The 18,285-nt window shown below is 55.4% G+C and overlaps 1 protein-coding gene across 1 annotated transcript in view; it reads left to right on the top strand.

The window, feature by feature from the left end:
- The window catches only part of SLC12A7 (solute carrier family 12 member 7), a 108,201-nt gene that overhangs the window by 21,566 nt on the left and 68,350 nt on the right, over positions 1–18,285 (top strand). The window lies entirely within an intron of this gene.

Here is an 18,285-nt window from a genome sequence, read left to right as displayed (position 1 = left end):
GCTGCGTGTCCTGGTGTTGGTGTCTGAGCACACGTGTGCCTGCGTGTCCTGGTGTTGGTGTCTGAGCACGTGTGCCTGCGTGTCCTGGTGTTGGGGTGTGAGCACGTGTGCCTGCGTGTCCTGGTGTTGGTGTCTGAGCACATGTGTGTCTGCGTGTCCTGGTGGTGTCTGAGCACATGTGTGGCTGCGTGTCCTGGTGTTGGGGTGTGTGCACATGTCTGTGTGTCAGTCGTGTCTCATGTCTTGGTGGGTGTCAGGAGGAGTCGTGATTTCTCGGAGCTGGGTTGGAGGGACAGTGGAGTGTTTCCCTCTATTGCATGGATGGTTCCTTGGGAGGACAAAGCCGCACAGCAGTGCCTGCAGGAGCAGAGACGGCCACGATTCTCCCTCCTCCTGTGGCCTCTCCGCAGTCTCCTCTTCCATGGCCTCTGAACCTTCTCATCAGCAGCTGTTTGCTTAAACATGGGAATCTCAGCATGAATCAAGGGGCAATGTGCATCCGTGTCCTCTGGACCCAAGCCAGGCCTGGAGATGGTGTGCTGCTTACCCCTGCACCCCGCAGGGCCGACGAGGCCACCATTTCTGTGGGAAACTTACAGGATGAGCAGGGAGGTTGAGGGAAATGGGGAGTGCGTTTTGGATGTGGGGATGGTGCAGTCCAAGCTGGCACTGTTTGTCAAACTCTTGAAGATATTTTTGGAAAACCCACCAGCGGTGAAACTGCACTCCTCTGCAAGAGACCTGGTGTGTTCCTGCCCTTACCAGGGCGAGGGACTTAAGCTGAGCCTTCAGTAAACCCTGAATGGGACGTTTGTCTTTCCAGGAATATCGTCACACTGTCACCACTCATGCACGCACCTGAAGCTGCGTGTGGCATCACTTTGCACATGTTCACACTTACAGAAATGGCACTAGGGGTAAGCACCGCCCTAGACTTGTTTTGGAGCTGTCTTTGTACCCCTGTGGCGACTTCAACCCTGGGACCAGCATCATGTATCTCCATGGCCACCCTGGATCCCGGGGCAGCAGGGCTGGGGACGAGGGCCGCAGGTGACATCACCCACAGTTGACTGCACCTGGGCTGGAGCGAGAATGGCTAGTGTTGAGGCATTTGTCCAAGGCCCTGGAAACGGGCCTAGTGTTGAGGCATTTGTCCAAGGCCCTGGAAAACGGAGCATGGTGGTTGTGTGTGGTTGACTTCCTGGGTCCTGGGAACTCCCTCTGCCTGTTTAGTCAAAATCTCACAGGCTCAGCTGCAAATGCACCTTTCAATTTCCTTACTAGGAAGGTTCTGGCTGGCCCCACAGTCTTTCCAGATGTTTCTCCTTTCATTTTCCATCTACTCATCCCCATCTTACAGATGAGCAAACTGAGGCTCAGGAAGGTGAATGTCTTTTGTTTGAGATGGAGTCTTGCCCTGTCGCCCAGGCTGGGGTGCAGTGGTGAGATCTCGGCTCACTGCAGCCTCTGCCTCCCGGATTCAAGCGATTCTCCTGCCTCAGCCTCCCGAGTAGCTGGGTTTACAGGCCCCCGCCACCACACCCAGGTAATTATTGTATTTTTGGTAGAGACGGGGTTTCACCATGTTCGCCAGGCAGGTCTCGAACTCCTGGTAATCTGCCTATCTCAGCCTCCCAAAGTGCTGGAGTTACAGGGATGAGCCACCGCGCCTGGCCGTGCCCTTCTTTCTTAAGGCGGAACAACATCCCGCTGTGTGGACGGACTTGTTTTGTTCATGGCTTTATCTGCTCACCACCTCTCGGGCTGATTCTGCCACCTGGCTGTTGTGGGTAGTGCTGCTCTAATCACGGGTGTGCAAATATCTGTTCGAGTCCCTGCTTTCAGTTCTTTATAGCACGTGCAGAAGTGAAATTGCTGGGTCAGAGGGTCATTCTATTAACTTTTTCAGGAACTGCCATTCTGTTTCCGTATGGACTGTACCAATTTACACTCCCACCGGTAGAAGACAAGGGCCCTGTATTTTCACATTCTTACAGCATTCATTTTCTCCTGTTTTGATAGTAGCCGTCTTCATGGGTGTTCAAATTTTTTTTTTTAAACGGAATTTTGCTCTTATTGCCCAGGCTGAAGTGAAATGGCATGATCTCAGCTCACTATAACCTCTGCCTCCCGGGTTCAAGTGATTCTCCTGCCTCAGCCTCTCCAGTAGCTGGGATTATAGATGTGTGCCACCACACCCGGCTGATTTTTGTATTTTTAGTAGAGACGGGGTTTCATCATGTTGGCCAGGCTGGTCTCGAACTCCTGACCTCAGGTGATCCGCCCACCTCGGCCTCCCAAAGTGCTGGGATTACAGGCATGAGCCACCGCGCCCAGCCAAGTTTTTTTAACTCACTAGAAACACGTAGCTGTCCCAGAATTGCAGAGCTGGAGCTGGGAGAGGCACCCAGTTCTCTCACAACATGAGAGTCAGCCGGGAGGCTTTTAAAGGGGAGGCTGGGCTTGTACTAGGCTCCGGCTGTCTGGGGTGGGTCTGTGGTGGGCCAGGGAGACTGGCTGGGCTGAGCAGGCTTGTGGGCACAATCAAGCTCCCTCTCTCCATGGTGTACGTGCTGGAAAGTTCAGGGAGCAAGGCCGCCCAGCGGTTAGAACAAGAGCCCACCCCCACCTCCAGCTGCAGCTCCACACAACCCTCTCTGGTGTTGCTGCCTCGGTTGGTCAGGGAAATAACTTGGCTCCCCTGGGATTACTGGGAAAGTTATTTACAGGGTCTGAGAACCCCAGGGGGTTCCTGAGCTGCCCCCAACCTCAGCCTCTGAGATTCAGCAGCAGATGTTCATACCCCAAAACTCCACACATAGAGGAAGTTCTCACCGAGGGGCGCACGTCCAGCCTCCCGTCTCTGACAGTACTTTGGGGTGACACCCAGCAAGCATGCCGGCCAGCAAGCGTCAGCGTCAGCAGCAGCCACAGCGGCCTACCAGTATTTGGGATTGTTCTCTCCACCCACAGTCAACCCCAGAAAGCACTGTGTGGGGTCCCCCTCGCCTCTCTTGCCTTAAGTCCTGTCGACGGAAAGAACAGGCACCTCATGGCTCTGCCCCCACCTCACCCAGCCCTCTCCCCCAGGACCAGCAGGGCAGGGTTTCCAGGGAGCTGTGTGCATTTGAAAATCCTCCACTCCTGGAGGAGGTGGGGCTGACGGGATTCAAGCTGGGGTCTGAAGATCCTGAGGAGGTCGGGGGGTTGGGGGGAGGTCTTGCCCACATGTGCAACTCCCAGCCATTAGCCCAGCTCAGGGCGCCTGGTTAAATTTGTTTCAAACTAACACAAATAATTCTTAGTAGAAGCAGCTGGGTGCGGTGGCTCATGTCTGTAATCTCAGCACTTTGGGAAGCCAAGCCTGGCAGATCACTTGAAGTTGGGAGTTCGAGACCAGCCTGGCCAACATGGTGAAACTCCGTCTACCAAAAATACAAAAATTAGCTGTGTGTGGTGACGCACGCCTGTAATCCCAGCTACTCGGGAGGTTGAGGCAGGAGAATCACTTGAACCCAGGAGGCAGAGGTTGCAGTGAGCCAAGATCCAAGATCACGCCCCTGCACTCCAGCCTAGATGACAGAGCGAGACTGTCTCAAAAATAAATTCTTAGTAGAAGCAATATTTGGGTCACACTACATCAAAATAAAATTCATCATTTATCTGAAATTTGTGCTGGGCCGAGTGCCCGTGTCTTATCTGGCAGCCCTACCAGGTCCTTTGGCCATGGACACTGCAGTGCAGTTCTTGGGAGGCGGTGCTGGCCCCAAGGCTCCAGAGGGAAGCAAGCTGGGCACACGCCTCTTAGGAGGGGCCGAAGCACGCCAAGGAGATGTTCTGGGGACATTAGGATGATCTCAGGAAGCCGAGGGGGAAAGCTGGCCCCGGAATGGTCCAGAAGGCAGGCAAGGGTTCTTCGTGCGTCAGGGCCCGGAATGGTCCAGAAGGCAGGCAAGGGTTCTTCATGAGTCAGGGCCCCCTGGAAGGGAAGGGACAGAAAACAGCCCGGGTTTTAGTTCAAAAAAGAAAAGAAAAAAGAACGGTTACCAGAAAGGGGCCCCAATCCAGACGACCCCCAAGAGAAGGTTCTTGGACCTCACACAAGAAAGAATTGGAGGCGAGTCCATAGAGTAAAGTGAAAGTAAGTTTATTAAGAAAGTGAAGGGATGAAGAACGGCTCCCCGACCAAGGACACTTACTGTTACTTCTTCATTATGCTCTGAACAAGGGGTGGATTTTTCATGAATTTTCCGGGAAAGGGGTACAAAATTCCCAGAACTGTGGGCTCCTCCCCTTTTTAGGCCATAGAGGGTAGCTTCCTGACGTTGGACGTTGCCATGGCCCCTATAAACTGCCACCGTGCTGGTAGGAGTGTCTCTTAGATGCTAATGCATTCTAATTAGCGTGTAATGAGCGGTGAGGACAACCAGAGGTCACTTTCATGCCGCCTTGGTTTTGGTGGGTGCTGGGTATCGGGCGGCTTCCTGACCACAACTTGTTTTATTAATCGGGTTTTAACGACCTGCCTCTTGCGCGGTCGTCCCGTCTCACCGTGTGACTGAGAATCCCTAAGCTCCTGGGAATGCAGCGCAGCAGGCCGCAGCCTCATCAGACCCAGCCCCTGTTCAAGATGGAGTCACTCTGGTTCAAACGCCCCTGACGGAAGCAGGGGCAGTGAGCTTTGCCGTGTACACAGCCAGGGCGCTGGGCCCCGCCTGGGAAGCTGCTCCTGGCAGGCATTGCCCTACCTCCCAGGAGGATCACCTTGCTTACCGAGCCCTTCCACAGCACAGGCCACAAAGGGAGCCCCTTTCCCGTGTCCTGGACAAGGATCTGGGAACCCACCCCAGACAAGCCATGGCTGGGCAAGGCTCTGGGGGTTGGCCTGACTCAGGATCTCAGTCCCAGCAGCCGTTCCAGGGTAGATTCTGGGGGCCCCAAGGGAGGCAGCCCTAGCGCCTGGTTAGGGACCCGGAGAGGTCAGGTGAGGCCCCCAACACTGGGCAGGAGAGGTGGTCCTGGCAGGTTGCCTGGAGCATGCCCTCTGGGGGGTCCTCAGGACTTGTGTTGACCACCAGGGCCGGTGCCTGCTTCCGACAGCGTGGCGGCCATGCAGGACTGTGCCTCAGGTGCTAGGATTGTGTAGAATCCTGAGTTTCTGGAACCATCTGCCTGTTGCACCAATACCGGCTCCCTCCCCCACGCCCTTCAGCAGCTGCTGAGGCTGAGGTGCCAAAAGGAGGGGCCCAGGAATGCCCCTGTCTGAAAGTGGTGCCAGGCCCCAGCCTCTGGGTGACTCTCGGCAAGGAGCAGGACAGCCGGGAGGGACGGTGTCCCTGCACATCCCCATGGGCCCCTGCAAGTCCCCGTGAGTCCGAGCATGTCCCCACGTGTCCCCGTGAGTCCCCTAGCGATCCGGGACGTCCCTGTGAGTCCCTGTGTGTCCCTGCTAATATGGGCGCTGAGCTCTGAGTCTCTGTTTTGCTTTGATTAGGCCTCCATCTCCTAGTCCAGGCCTTGCTACCCTCCCCCAGGCCTCACCCTGGAAACACCACCCACTCCCTGTTCTGTGTCCTGGGACCCCATCTCCTAGGTGGGCCCCCAGTGGCCCTCAGACCACCCTCCGATGTGAGGTTCTGTCAGGGACCCCTGTGCTACTCCAATGCTGTCCCCAGGGCTTACTCCCTGAGCTGCCTCCCGGCTCAGACTGGCCCAGCCGCTCCCCTTGGCCGGAAGGAGACTGCATGGGCTGTGCTGAGCTCAGCCTCCTCCTCTGCCCGCTTCTGCCACCCTCCCACCACCCGCCCACCTGCGTCTGTGCTGGGTTTCCCTGGCAGGAGCTCCGTGCACCTGTCCAGGTGTGTCTGCTGGAAGCTCCTGCTGCTCCCTCTGGGCAGGCACAGGTGCACCTGCAGGCCCAGGGAAGAATGCAGCACGCCCTCCCTCCCTGCTGCCCCCGCCCTGGCTAAGGAGGTGAGGGGACCTGCGCGGGCAGCCGCCCTGGCTAAGGAGGTGAGGGGACCTGTGCGGGCAGCTGCCCTGGCTAAGGAGGTGAGGGGACACGCATGTGCAGCCGCCCTGGCTAAGGAGGTGAGGGGACACGCGTGTGCAGCCGTGGGCAGGGCTGTGGGAGGCCCCAGGTGGCCTCTCCTGGGGTGGGGCGGGGGCGGGGCTTTCATTCAGCCTCTCTTCCTCCCACAGCTCAAGCTCTGGGAAGGCCACGTCTTTGCTCCTCCGCCCAGACGCAGATGCAGGTGCACCCTGGTCCTCCTGTCCTCGCTGGGTGTCGAGCGGAGACAGGAGGTGCCTGCCCAGGTCCCTTGTCCTGAGAGTGCCTCCTCCCAGCCAGCCTCGCCCGGTGGGGTCCTGCAGGTTATGACTGAAGCGAGTGCTGTGGCTTCTGGAAGATTCTGGAGGGTCCTGGGCTGCCCGGGAGGCCGCTTGATGGGGGTGGTGGAAAAGGGGCCCCCACAGCTAATACTCCTGTAAACCAAACGGGTGCAATTCTGGGTGATTTTCCGCAGATTTTTCTGAACCACATCCAGAAGTAAAGTCATGGAGGAGATATCAAAGCTTCTTGGGTATTTAAACTTCCTCCTTCAGGGGAAGAAGCAGAGGTAGCTTTGACTGCCCCAGGTGGCCAGGGCGTCCCTTGAGTTCTGACCCCTGACCCACAGGCTCCTCACCTGGGAGTCAGGTGATGGCTTCACGCCCAGGACACAATGGGCTGTGCAGTTTCCAGCTCTGACGGCAGCAGGGCGTTCTTTTCCTCTTGAATCACCAGGTTTCGGGTCAGCAGTGTCAAGAGCCCGGCTCCAAGGTGCTTCTGAACAGTAATCTCAGCTGGGATCTTTTCTTCCTGTTTAATCATATCCAGAAATTACATCCCATCAGGGTGACCGCTGTGACTTTTTCCGTGAAACAGTGGGCGCCCCAGGTGTTCTCGTGTTCATCCGCGTGAGGGCTTTGGAAACCTTGCCAGGGACGCCTGAGCAAGTGTGTCTCTCGGGGGTTGGCCGATGCCCCAGCTGGGCTCCTGGAGCCGCCCTCCACCCTGTCGCCTGGGACACTGTGGTTTCCCTGGTCCTGGTCCTTGTCCTGGTCCTGGGCGTCACAGGAAAGCTGAGGGGGCCAGGAGGGGAGGGCGCCTGGTTCTGTCCCTTACGCCAGGGGAAGCCCGGAACTTTCTCTGGCCCTTGTGGGCCTGGGATGCCCGGGACACTCCTGGTGGCCCTGTGGCCACCTCCTTGCCTTGGGTGGCTGCTAAGGCTCTGTGAGACTGGACTTCGGAGGTGGGGGTGTTACCTGAACGTCCTGCCCACCTCCGACTTTCACTTGGAGCCAGGAGGCGTTGTACCCTGCAGCAGCTCAGCCCTTGGGGATGCACGGAGGGGCCGGCAGCAGTGGCGGCTGGCTGAGGGAGGCCTCTTGGAGGGGTGTCCTCGTGTGTCTAGGAGAGATGTGGCTGTCCCCCTGGCCTGGCAGGCCCTAGGCAGCAGCTGTGACCGAGGTTTGAGGAGAGGGACTTCTAGAGGCCATCAGACTTGGGATCCCAGGGGTGCTCCCAAGCCTTGCAGGGGCAGCGGGGTATGCTTGGCCATCAGGGAAAGCTGAAAGCAGAGCTGGCAGGTGTGTTGGACGCACATGGGGATGGAGCACGTGGCAGGGAGCCGCGTGACTGAGGGTCCAGCTTGTGTGGGTGGATGGTGGGAGTGGGTCTGGCTTCTGCATGTGTGTGCACATATGTGTGTATGCAAACATGTGATCCGTTCTAGGAAAAGGCTGGAAGCCGTGTAGAGACCAGGCAGGCACTTGGGGCCACTCCCATTGGTGTGCACGCATGCACACACACACACACATGCACACATGTGCACACATGCTCCGCTGCAGCCTGTCAGGACTGGTGGTCACAGGGCAGCCCCAATACCCATGGGCCACCTGGTCTGTACCAGTCTCACTAGCCACCGCACCTGCTGAGCCTGTTGTTTATCAAATATTTACTGAGCCCCAGAGGTCTCAGAGTGTTGGGGGCTGGGCAGCACTTTTCCTCCCTATGAGAAGACGAATTCTAGAATCTTCCGTCGAGCCTGTTGTTTATCAAATATTTACTGAGCCCCAGTGGTCTCAGTGTGTAGGGGGCTGGGCAGCACTTTTCCTCCCTATGAGAAGATGAATTCTAGAACCTTCCATCAACCACATGAGGAAAGAAACCCCTGTTGGGGGCTCCATCTGTACCCAGGCATGCTCCAGGGTCCCTGGGTCCGCGTGAGATGTCCCGTCCTGCCTCCATGCATTGCTGGTGGCTTTTGTTTGTCTGAGTCTGGCTTCATTTCCTGGAGTGAGGCCACCAGTTTCCACTGGGCCTGACTGCTCCGTGAGAGCTCGTCCTGGGATTTGGCTCTTGTGCTGCAGATCAGCGGGAGATTACCTGGCAACTTGGATCCAGCAACCCTGATCCCACAGGAGCTGGAGCGGACTTCCCGCCAGGTTGAGACCACAGGTGCAGGGGAGGGGGCGAGAGTGTTCCTCAGGCACCCACCTCCCAGCCACGCCCACTCCCGGCCTTCCTTAAGGACGAGATCTGTTTCCTCAGTGAACTTGCCCCAGTGCATGGCGTGAGAAGCTAAATGACACACATCCTATATTCACTGCTTCTGGAATAACCAGAGATCACGCGCCTGTCACCACCCCCAGATGAAAACCAGGACGTCGCAGCCCTGGAGAATCTGAGCCACTCTTGGGACACTTTCCTGGGGTGTGGGCATCTCCTCGTGCTTTGTCTTCCCTTCTGTGATGACAAGTGCTAATTTGATAACAGGACATGTGCAAAATTACTTCTTTTTTAAAATTCTCTGAAAGACTTCAATGTAACTGGTATTATTTCTTCCTTCAGTGTTTGGAAAAGTTTACCAGTGAGTCTGTGTGGCCCTGAAGGTTTTATGTGCAGGAGGGGGGCAAGGTTAAATCAAGGATTTAATTTCTTCATGAGACATAGTACTATTCAGAGCTTCTGTTTCTTTTTGTATGGATTTTGGTAGGTTTTGTTTCCCAGAGAATGTGTCTATTTTATCTCCATTTACAAGATCGTTATCACAGAGTTATCTGTGGTATTTGTATATCCATCAGTTTCCTCGGACTGCTGTGATCACCACACACTGTGGCTTCACAGATCTGCCTTCTCAGTGGTGGAGAAAGGAAATCTGAAGTCCAGGTGTGGGCAGGGCTGCACGCCCTCCGGAGGCTCTAAAAGAGGATCCTTCCTGCCCCTTCCAACTTCTGCGGCTCCAGGCATCCCTGGGTCTGTGGCCCCATCGCCCCAACCTCTGCCTCCATCTCTGTGGCCCTTGCCTTTTGCCTCTCCTCTGTGGTCTCAAAGCTGTCCATATAAGGACATCAGTCGGCCAGGCGTGGTGGCTCACGCCTGTAATCCCAGCACTTTGGGAGGCCAAGGCGGGTGGATCACGAAGTCAAGAGATCGAGACTATCCTGGTCAACACAGTGAAACCCCATCTCTACTAAAAATACAAAAATTAGCTGGGCGTGGTGGCGTGTGCCTGTAGTCCCAGCTACTTGGGAGGCTGAGGCAGGAGAATCACTTGAACCTGGGCGGTGGAGGTTGCAGTGAGCCGAGATTGCGCCACTGCACTTCAGCCTGGCAACAAAGCAAGACTTCGTCTAAAAAAAAAAGACATCAGTCATTGGATTGAGAGCCCACACCCTACTCCAGGATGACCCCATCTTCATGATGTGGTCCCCACTGCAAGGAGCTACCTCCCAGTCAGGGCATTCACAGGTACCTGTGTTAGAACTTCAACATATCCTTCTGGGGGAGCCCAGCTCAACCCACCCCACTACCTTTATACTTTTGCAGGATCTACAGTGGTGATGCTTCCCTTAAGCACAGTTTCAGCTGCATCTTATGGTTTCGATAGGTTGTATTTTCATTATAATTTAGTTCAACAGAAAACCAAATACAGCATGTTCTCACTTACAAGTGGGAGATAACGATGAGAACACATGGACACATAGAGGGAAACAACACAGCCTGGGGCCCACTTGAGGGCAGAGAGTGGGAGGAGGGGGAGGATCAGGAAAGATAACTAATGGGTACTGGGTTTAATACCTGAGTAATGAAATAATCTGTACAACAAACCCCATGACACAAATTTACCTGTGTAATAAACGTGAATATATACCCCTGAAACTTAAAACACAAAACAAAAACCAAAAACAAATCAGAAGAGAAAAACTAAACAATTTAAAATGTTTTAAAAAGTGAGTAACATCTCAATTATATTAAACATTAAAAAGAATAGGTAGGGGCTGGGTGCAGTGGCTCACGCCTGTAATCCCAGCACTTTGGGAGGCCGAGGCGATCAGATTACCTGAGGCCAGGAGTTCAAGACCAGCCTGGCCAACATGGTGAAACCCTGTCTCTACTAAAAATATAGAAAATTAGCCAGGCATGGTGGCCCATGCCTGTAATCCCAGCTGTCAGCTACTTGGGAGGCTGAGACACGAGAATCACTTGAACCTGGGAGGTGGAGGCTGCAGTGAGCTGAGATCATACCACTGCACTCCAGCCTGGAATGGGACTCTGTCTCAAAAAATAATAAAATAAAATAAAAAGAATAGATGAATTCATGGGTTAACATTGTGTAAATATACTATGTGTATATTGCTAAGAATTAGCTTAATAACATGGGTGACTTTTTGGAAACATTAACAATTAAATTAATGAAGATATAACAATGCAAGCAGACAGACTTTTTTTTTTTTTTTTTTTTTTTGAGGCAGAGCCTGGCACTGTTGCCAGGCTAGAGTGCAGTGATGTGATCTCAGCTCACTGCAACTTCCGCCTCCCAGGTTCAAGTGATTCTCCTGTCTCAGTCTCCTGAGTAGCTGGGATTACAGGCACATGCCACCATGCCTGGCTAATTTTTGTATATTTAGTAGAGATGGGGTTTCACCATGTGGGCCAGGCTGATCTCAAACTCCTGGCCTCAGGTGATCTGCTCGCCTCGGCCTCCCAAAATGCTGGGATTACAGGCATGAGCCACTGTGCCCGACCCAGGTAGACATTTTAACCATGTTTGATATATTTCATATGTTACCATTTATCCAAAGTAATTGGGATCCAATTAGTCAAAGTTATAAATAAATTAGAATAGTCTCCCACCCTAGATAAACTTTCCAAAACCACTGTTTTGCAGTTTGGAGAGCAGTGACATTTTCCACAGTACAATTTCTAACATGTTGACACGCCTGCAGATTCAATGAAAATACTAAAATACCATTATTATATACTATTCAGCATGAAAATACTAAAATAAACTTAAAAAGTGTGCCGTTTGACTTTACTTGCTTTTACCCATGAAGTGATGTTTCTATATGAAAGTCTTAGAATTAAAAAGAATACACACACACACACACACACACACACACACACACACTTTCATTGAAAACATTATCTCATTCCGATCACGGCTCACTCTTCAGCACGTGGGTTTCTCCATGTGCTGCAGTTCCCAGGCCCCGGGGGATTTTCCATTATCTTTCCACAGCTGCTCTGCGCTCCATTCCCAGCTGTCAGAGCTCCTCTCTCAACCCTGTGGTGTGGAGTAGGGGCCGGGCATTGGCTGGGTGCATTTCCACATAGCTGACCATTAGGTCAGTCTTGCTTATGTGTTGTTCAAATCTTCTTTCTCTCCAGTGATTTGTTTTACCAGTTATGGGGCGAGGTGTCTTGAAATCTCTAGCTGTTCCCTGGAGTAGTGTCTGTTTCTCCTCCAGTTCTCTGGATTTTGCTGAAGCGGGGCGTCATCAGGGCATGAGATTCGAGGCCTGGCCGGCCGCCTCGGTTCTCCGGTTAGTGCAAGCACCGGTGTCTTTTCTTTTGATTATTTTGGATTAAACACTTTTTTTATTACTCCATTTTCTCCCTGTGTTTGCTTGCTAGCTGTGTGTTCTGCTGTTCTCACGGTCGTCGCCCCAGTGTCTGCCCTGCACAGATGCCCTCGATGGTCCAGGTCTGCTGCGATCAGGGACTCCAGGGCCTCCCTCCCCTGTGCTGGGCGCTGAGTGTTCAATGTGTCCAGCGCCGCAAGGCTCCGCCGCCTGCCCCGCCAGTCCGTGTTCTCTGAGCTCTGGATTTCGGTGTTTCCATCAGGAACCATTTTCCTTCCACTTGGGATAAATCCTCACAGTTTTCGTTTGTCTGGAAATGTCTTGATTTTGCCTTCATTTTTGAAGATAGTGTTTGCTGGCGCAGAGGTCGAGGCTGCAGCTGTTTCTCTGTACTTTGGAAGCACCCTCCCATGGTCTTCTGTCCTCTGTGTTTTCTTTGATCTTTGACCACTGCACGCAGCTACTTCCTCATGACCAGGCGCTGGAGCTGCAAATCTTTTTGGTTTTTGTTTTTCAAATGTGCATTCCTTTTCTCCTTGAAAACAGTGAGGGATTAGGTGGTCTTTGAAAGACTTTTCTCTTGGCTTGTGGGCGCTGATCTCTATGCTGAAGATCTCTGGCCTGTGAAGTGTGTCCCTGAGGACGAATCTAGCTGTTGCTAGTTGTTGGAGCAGATTGACCTGCTGTCAGCTGTGGGTTTTGCATTGCGAGGTCCATGGAGGTTGCTGTCCTTCAAAAGCAATCAAAGCTTATTTTTTTAATGTATTTTTAACTTATCGCCCTGAGAAAATAGAAATTGATGACTTGTGGTATTTGCACAGATAAGTCATTCTCCATTGAGAGCGATGAATTTAGTAGCATATTGGCCTCACTGTTCTCGTGATGCGAGCCAAATATTTAAGGTTTCAATGAGGCAATCAGACCAAGAGAGTTATCTCAGAAACTGTTACTCAAACATGTTTCCTCTTCTCTCTTCTCTTAATGAAACAAACGAAGAAAGTCAAGAGAGGTGGATTTGGGTTCAGTTTGCCAAGCAAAATTTGAAGCTTAAACCTTCAGGATATGCTCCACCAGTTTGCAATACTGTTTGATGGAGGCCCCGATCCCGGCTCCTTGGCCAACACACGTGACGTGTGTCCTCCAAGACCAGGACACTCAGAGAAGCTGACCGCGGCCCCCGGCCCCTCGGTGGGGAACGCCCACTCCTGTGCGGCGGTCTCTGGCCGGCCTCGTTGCCTTGCTGAGCCGCTACCCCTCAGTGGGCCGGCGGGGCCAGGCTGGGCAGCTTTATTCATTTATCTGGGGGTCTTTGGCAGGGAGGAGGCTAGACAGCTTAACTCATTTATCTGGCGGTTCTTTTGCCAGGAACCCCAGATGTGAGCTCTAGTGCGCCTCCAGGAGTTGGTGGTGTTACCTGGCAGGGCTGTGCTTGCAGGTGCTGGGACCCAAGGGTTCAAGGGCCCAGGAGCGGCCCCCTCCCCTCCTCGGAGCCGGGGTCCCTGCGACCACTCCTGCTCTGCACGCCCAGCATGCCTCTCTATGCGGCTCCTGGAACTCACTTCCCCAGAGGGAATGTGGACCCAGGGCAAGCCACTGCCTCCCTGGGGCTCCACAGAGTGACCTTGGGCACAGGCCACCCGAGACCTTATCTGAGCCAAGTGTAAAAATAGGACAGAAATCACTGCCGGGAGCCCGAGCGTGCCCTGCTTATCTTGGGCAGTGGCAGTGGCAGCGGCTCAGCCAGAACGATTAGGAGGTATTTTTGGCCAGATGCTGCTGGCGTAGCCACCCCAGGTAACAGGACAGAGGAGCGTAGGCAGAAGGTCAGGCCCCGCGCCCCCAGGCAGCCAGGGCGACGCCCCCAGCTCCTCCCAGAGGGCTTGTGCGTGCGCACGTGGGGGGCTTCACACATTTTACACATTTTCATTTTTACTTAGATACATACCTTTGAAGTTGTTACCCATCACTCTACATAGGGGGAATAGCAACCCTCGTGTCCATCAGCACATGAGTGGGTGAACAAAACGTGCCCGTCCACACAGTGGACACTCGACAGCCGAGAAAATGAAAGAGATGCTGGCACGGGCTACAGCACCAAGGAGCTGTGTGGACGTCATGCCGCGGGGCCCTGTCTGATCCTCTCCTGGGAGGTCCCTGGAGTTCCCAGATCTGTAGAGACCGAACGCAGAATGGCAGGTGCCAGGCTGGGGAGAGGCCTTCAGTTTGGGAGGACTCTGGAGACTGGTGGTGAAGGCGGACGCACAGCTGTGGGAATGCGGTTCGTCTGTCGGACACTTAAAGATGGTGAAAATGGCAATTTTATGTATTATTTTACTACAATTAAATAAAATGGATTTTTTTAGAAAAAGGAAAAAGCAAAGTTAAAACTAACAAACATTTTTACCAGTTATCTGAGCTGGTGTTGAGAACCCAAGCCCCTTGAGGTGCCAAGCGCAGTGGCGGGGGCTGTGCCGGGCAGCCAGAATTTTCATCCCCCCACTGCCCGGATGCTGATGAGATTCTGACACCCCCAAATCCCGCCCCGCCTCGCACAGCCCTGCCGGGGGTTCTGGTTTCTCAAGGGTTGGGGTGACACATTTCTAGGGAGGCCCATGCGCAAGGGCAGGTGGTGGGGGCAGGGAAAGTTCCCAAGGACAGTGTCCCCCCACACCATCCCTGTCTTCCCTGCTGTTCCCTTGAGAGCTGGAGAGTCTGGCTCTCTGGAATGGGGGCTGCGTTGCCGTGGGCCCGGGGCACAAGGCAGAGAGGCTGGGAGGCGGGGCCTCCACAAGGGTCTGGGAGTAGGCAGAGCCCTGCCTCAGGGACCCCATCCCCGCTTCGTGCCTGCAGCGCAGTGTGTGCCTGGCATGAAGCAGGCCTAGGGTGGGCACTGAGCTGATGAAGGGGCCCCCTCTCATGCCCCCCACACTTGCACAACCCCATCAGGGACAGTGGCCTCCAAGGCCTGCAGGAAGACAGGACGGCCCCTCCTGAGTCTGGGGCACAGTTACCCCTTCCTAGGAGGACCTGCGCAGCTCCGGGGCTGACCCATGGGTGCTTCCAGGGTTCACCCCTCAGTGCTGGGCATGGCTGGGGCGGGTGGGGGGTTCCCATCTGGGAAGGGTCCTTCCAGTCATCCATGGGACAAGGAATGTCCTGAGGCTTCTGGAACTCCCCCTTGTCCCTGCCTGCCACTCACTGACTGTGAGCCCTTGAGGTCACACTGCCTCTCTGGGTCCCACAAAGTGGCATGGATCCTTCCTGTGCCCACCGATGCCGCTGCCTTCTCTTTCCACGATTACTTGAGACCATATGCTTAAAGGACCTCTCAGCAGCATTCCACCAGAGAGGAATGTGAGGGTGACGATCCTGCTTGGGACTCGGCTGCAGGGGGATCCGCACACGGGCGCTGATGTCGGCCCTGCCCCCCAGCAAGTCCACGAGCTTTCCCATGGGCCTCAGGGGCACAGCCCTCCACAGGCCAAACCCCTGCCAGGTGGCACCACTGCTGTCTGGGGACCGACACAGGGAATTCCACGTGTAAAGTCCAGGCCTTGGGACGGAGACAGCTGTGTCTGGGGACCGCATTGACCAGACACTTGGTGATAAATATTTGCTGGCCTGGACTCTTCTTCACAGAGAATGTGACAGAAACAGCCCAGCTGTCCCACTGCCTGCAAGATGAGGGATGCGGGGACGTGCAGGAGGCAGCTTGGGGAACGGTGGTGGGGCAGCAGGAGGGTTGGGTGGACTCAGTGTCAAGGTCAGGATGCACCTGCATGCACCTTGCAGCACATGCTCTGAGCCACTCTTATTTCCTCTAAGTGAGGTGCAGCTGGCACCCAGGGAGCGGCACACATCTTAAATCTTTGCCGGGTGAGCTCCGAGCACGGGCAGGCCCAGGAGCCCTTCGCGTCGAAGCGTGGCCATTCCAAGCCCCGGAAGCCGTCTCTGCTGCACAGGGACTGCCGTCTGTGCTGGTGTGCGCCCCAGGGTGAGTCCTGCCTGCCCTTGAGCTTCACGTAGATGGCATCATGCCGACCTCCTCCTGCCCTGCGGCCCGCGTGCGAGATCATCCCTGGCGTGTGTGGTAGGCACTCCCTGAAGGGACACGCCATCCGTGGCCCGTCGCCCACTGCCCTGCTGATGGGAATGTGGGCTGTGTCCAGTCTGGGCTCCCAGGAAGGCCTTTGTGTGTCTGTTGCTTAGTGTCTGTGTGTTTCTGTTGAGAGTGGGGTTTCTGGGTGGTGATGGAGGTGTGTCTGGAGTTTTCCACAGTGGCCGTGCATTCCACGGGCCTCCAGTTGTGCGGGGAGGTACAGCGGCTGTGAGCATCTGGCCAGCACACCGTGGTGTTCCCGGCACGCTGCCGACGGCGCGCGTCCCCGGGCGAGGTGGCATCTGCACGTGCTCCTCCATGTTAGTTCAAGTCTTTGTCCTCTTGTCCTCTGGGTTCGGCGTTTCCTTGCTGGTCTGTAGGCCGTCTTCGTGTGATCCGGACACTGCCGGTGGGGGGGCCCTGTGGACGGCAGGTGCCCACCCAGCTGTACCTGGGCTTGCTCCCCTGCCCTTGAGAGCGTCTTCTGAGAAAGAGAAGTGTGTCATTTTAGTGAAGACCACTATGTCAGCCTTTCTCTTATGAAGAGCATGTTTGGGGCTGTGGCAGGGTCTGCAGCCATCATTCTGAGTGTGAATCTGTGCTCTGTGGCTTTGGGGCCACGGAGGGGGTCCCCTCAGCCCCAGGGGGATCCACTGCACTCTGGGGGTGAAATTCAGGGGACCTGGTCAGTCCCTGCCAGCTGGGCAGAAAGGCCCTTGAGTGACCCCAATGAGAGGCAGTTGACCTATGGGGGTCGGCATGATGCTGTCTACGTGAAGCTCAAGGGCAGGCAGGACTCACCCTGGGGCGCACACCAGCACACCAGCTGCCTGGGCCATGGTGACACCTGTGCGCCTTCAGCCAGCTCAGACTGGATTTTTGGGGGGAGGCAGAAGCAGCCACAGGGGGCAGGTGGCCTGAGGGGAGGCCTGAGGCTACAGGGCCCAAAGCTGGGCACCGCCCCCCAGCCCGCCCATCACAGGACAGCGCCGGTGGACCCCATTTGTCCATTGCCTGGAAGGAATCGGGCGTGTTCTGGTCTGCACCCTGACATGCAGCCCTCCAGAGCCACCGCGTGCCTGGGATGGGGCTGTGTGGGTGGGGAGCCTGGCACGATGTGGCTGAAAGGGTGCTGGGGAGAGGAAGGTGGCTCAAAGTCCGTTGTTCCCGTGCTTCCTGAAACGGTTGCTGCCCGACGGTCAGGGCTGAACCTCACCGCCCAACCAGGACCACGGCACCATGGGCGGCGAGCCGGCCGCACACAGCTGGAGGGGATTATGGTGCAGCCAAGGCAGCACCAGAGCTTTCCAAAGGGTGTGTGTAACCTCGGCGTCACCCGGGCAGGGATGTGTGCGTGCCTGCGGCGTCCCCTGGGAGCTGGGGCCCTAGCGGGTGTCTGGGTGCTGCTGTGCGGGGTGGGGTCACGGGGTCCTCACCTTTAACGAGTGCTGGCCCTGATGAACAAGTCCAGAAAACTCACCCCAAAAGGGCTCTGGGAAAAAGTGGCAGTAACTGAGGCCGGGCTTTGCAGTCCAGGTTCCCAGCTGCATGTTTAGAAAACGCAGGGGAGGTTGTGCAGGTGCTTCTCTGATCCCACCAGAAAGCTGTAAAATGCAAAGCTGATGGCAGAACTCAGTCTTCCAGCTCTGCAAAAGCGACTCTGGCCCCTGCCTGTGTCGGCTCTCATCAGGAGGGCTTCGAGCTGCTGCAGACTGAGGGTGTGCACACCAGATGCAGGGCCACAAAACGAGGCAGGGCCCTCCTTTCGGGAGCAGTCGTCTGTGCCACTCCCTCTCCCCCAGAACATTCCTCTGGGGAGGTCTGGCTCTGGGTGCTCAGTGTGGGTTGTGAGCCCCTCCCGCCGGGAGGCTGATGTCAGCGCCAGCTCTGCCTCTCCCGCCAGCCGGCCCAGAAGTTCAGCGAGACACCCCCACACCTCCCACAGCCTTGGAAGAAGCCACCAGAAACAACCTTGGTACCTGCAAGGCTGCGGGGCCAGCACATTTGATGTTATGAGCACAGCTGTTTACTGTTGTCTGGGTCCCCCACACTGTCTGATTTTTAATGGGTTCCATTAGAAATGGGTGAGACCAGGCTCTCTGAGGCCTATGCCAGGTCCAGGCTTTCTCCTTCCTCCTGGACTCATTCGAATTTCCTGGCAAGAGGCATCCCCCGGTCTAGAAAGGGGAAACTTCCCAAGACCTTTCACGCCCAAGGACGGCTTTGGCGGCCTTCGCATTTGGCCAACAGCTCATCTGTGTCTGGCGAGGGCGCGAGTC

This window comes from Pan troglodytes, chromosome 4 (genome assembly GCF_028858775.2).
Source record: "Pan troglodytes isolate AG18354 chromosome 4, NHGRI_mPanTro3-v2.0_pri, whole genome shotgun sequence".
Lineage (NCBI taxonomy): Eukaryota > Metazoa > Chordata > Mammalia > Primates > Hominidae > Pan > Pan troglodytes.
Note: the sequence above shows the minus strand (reverse complement) of the source record. Positions and strands in the feature narration are given on the sequence as shown.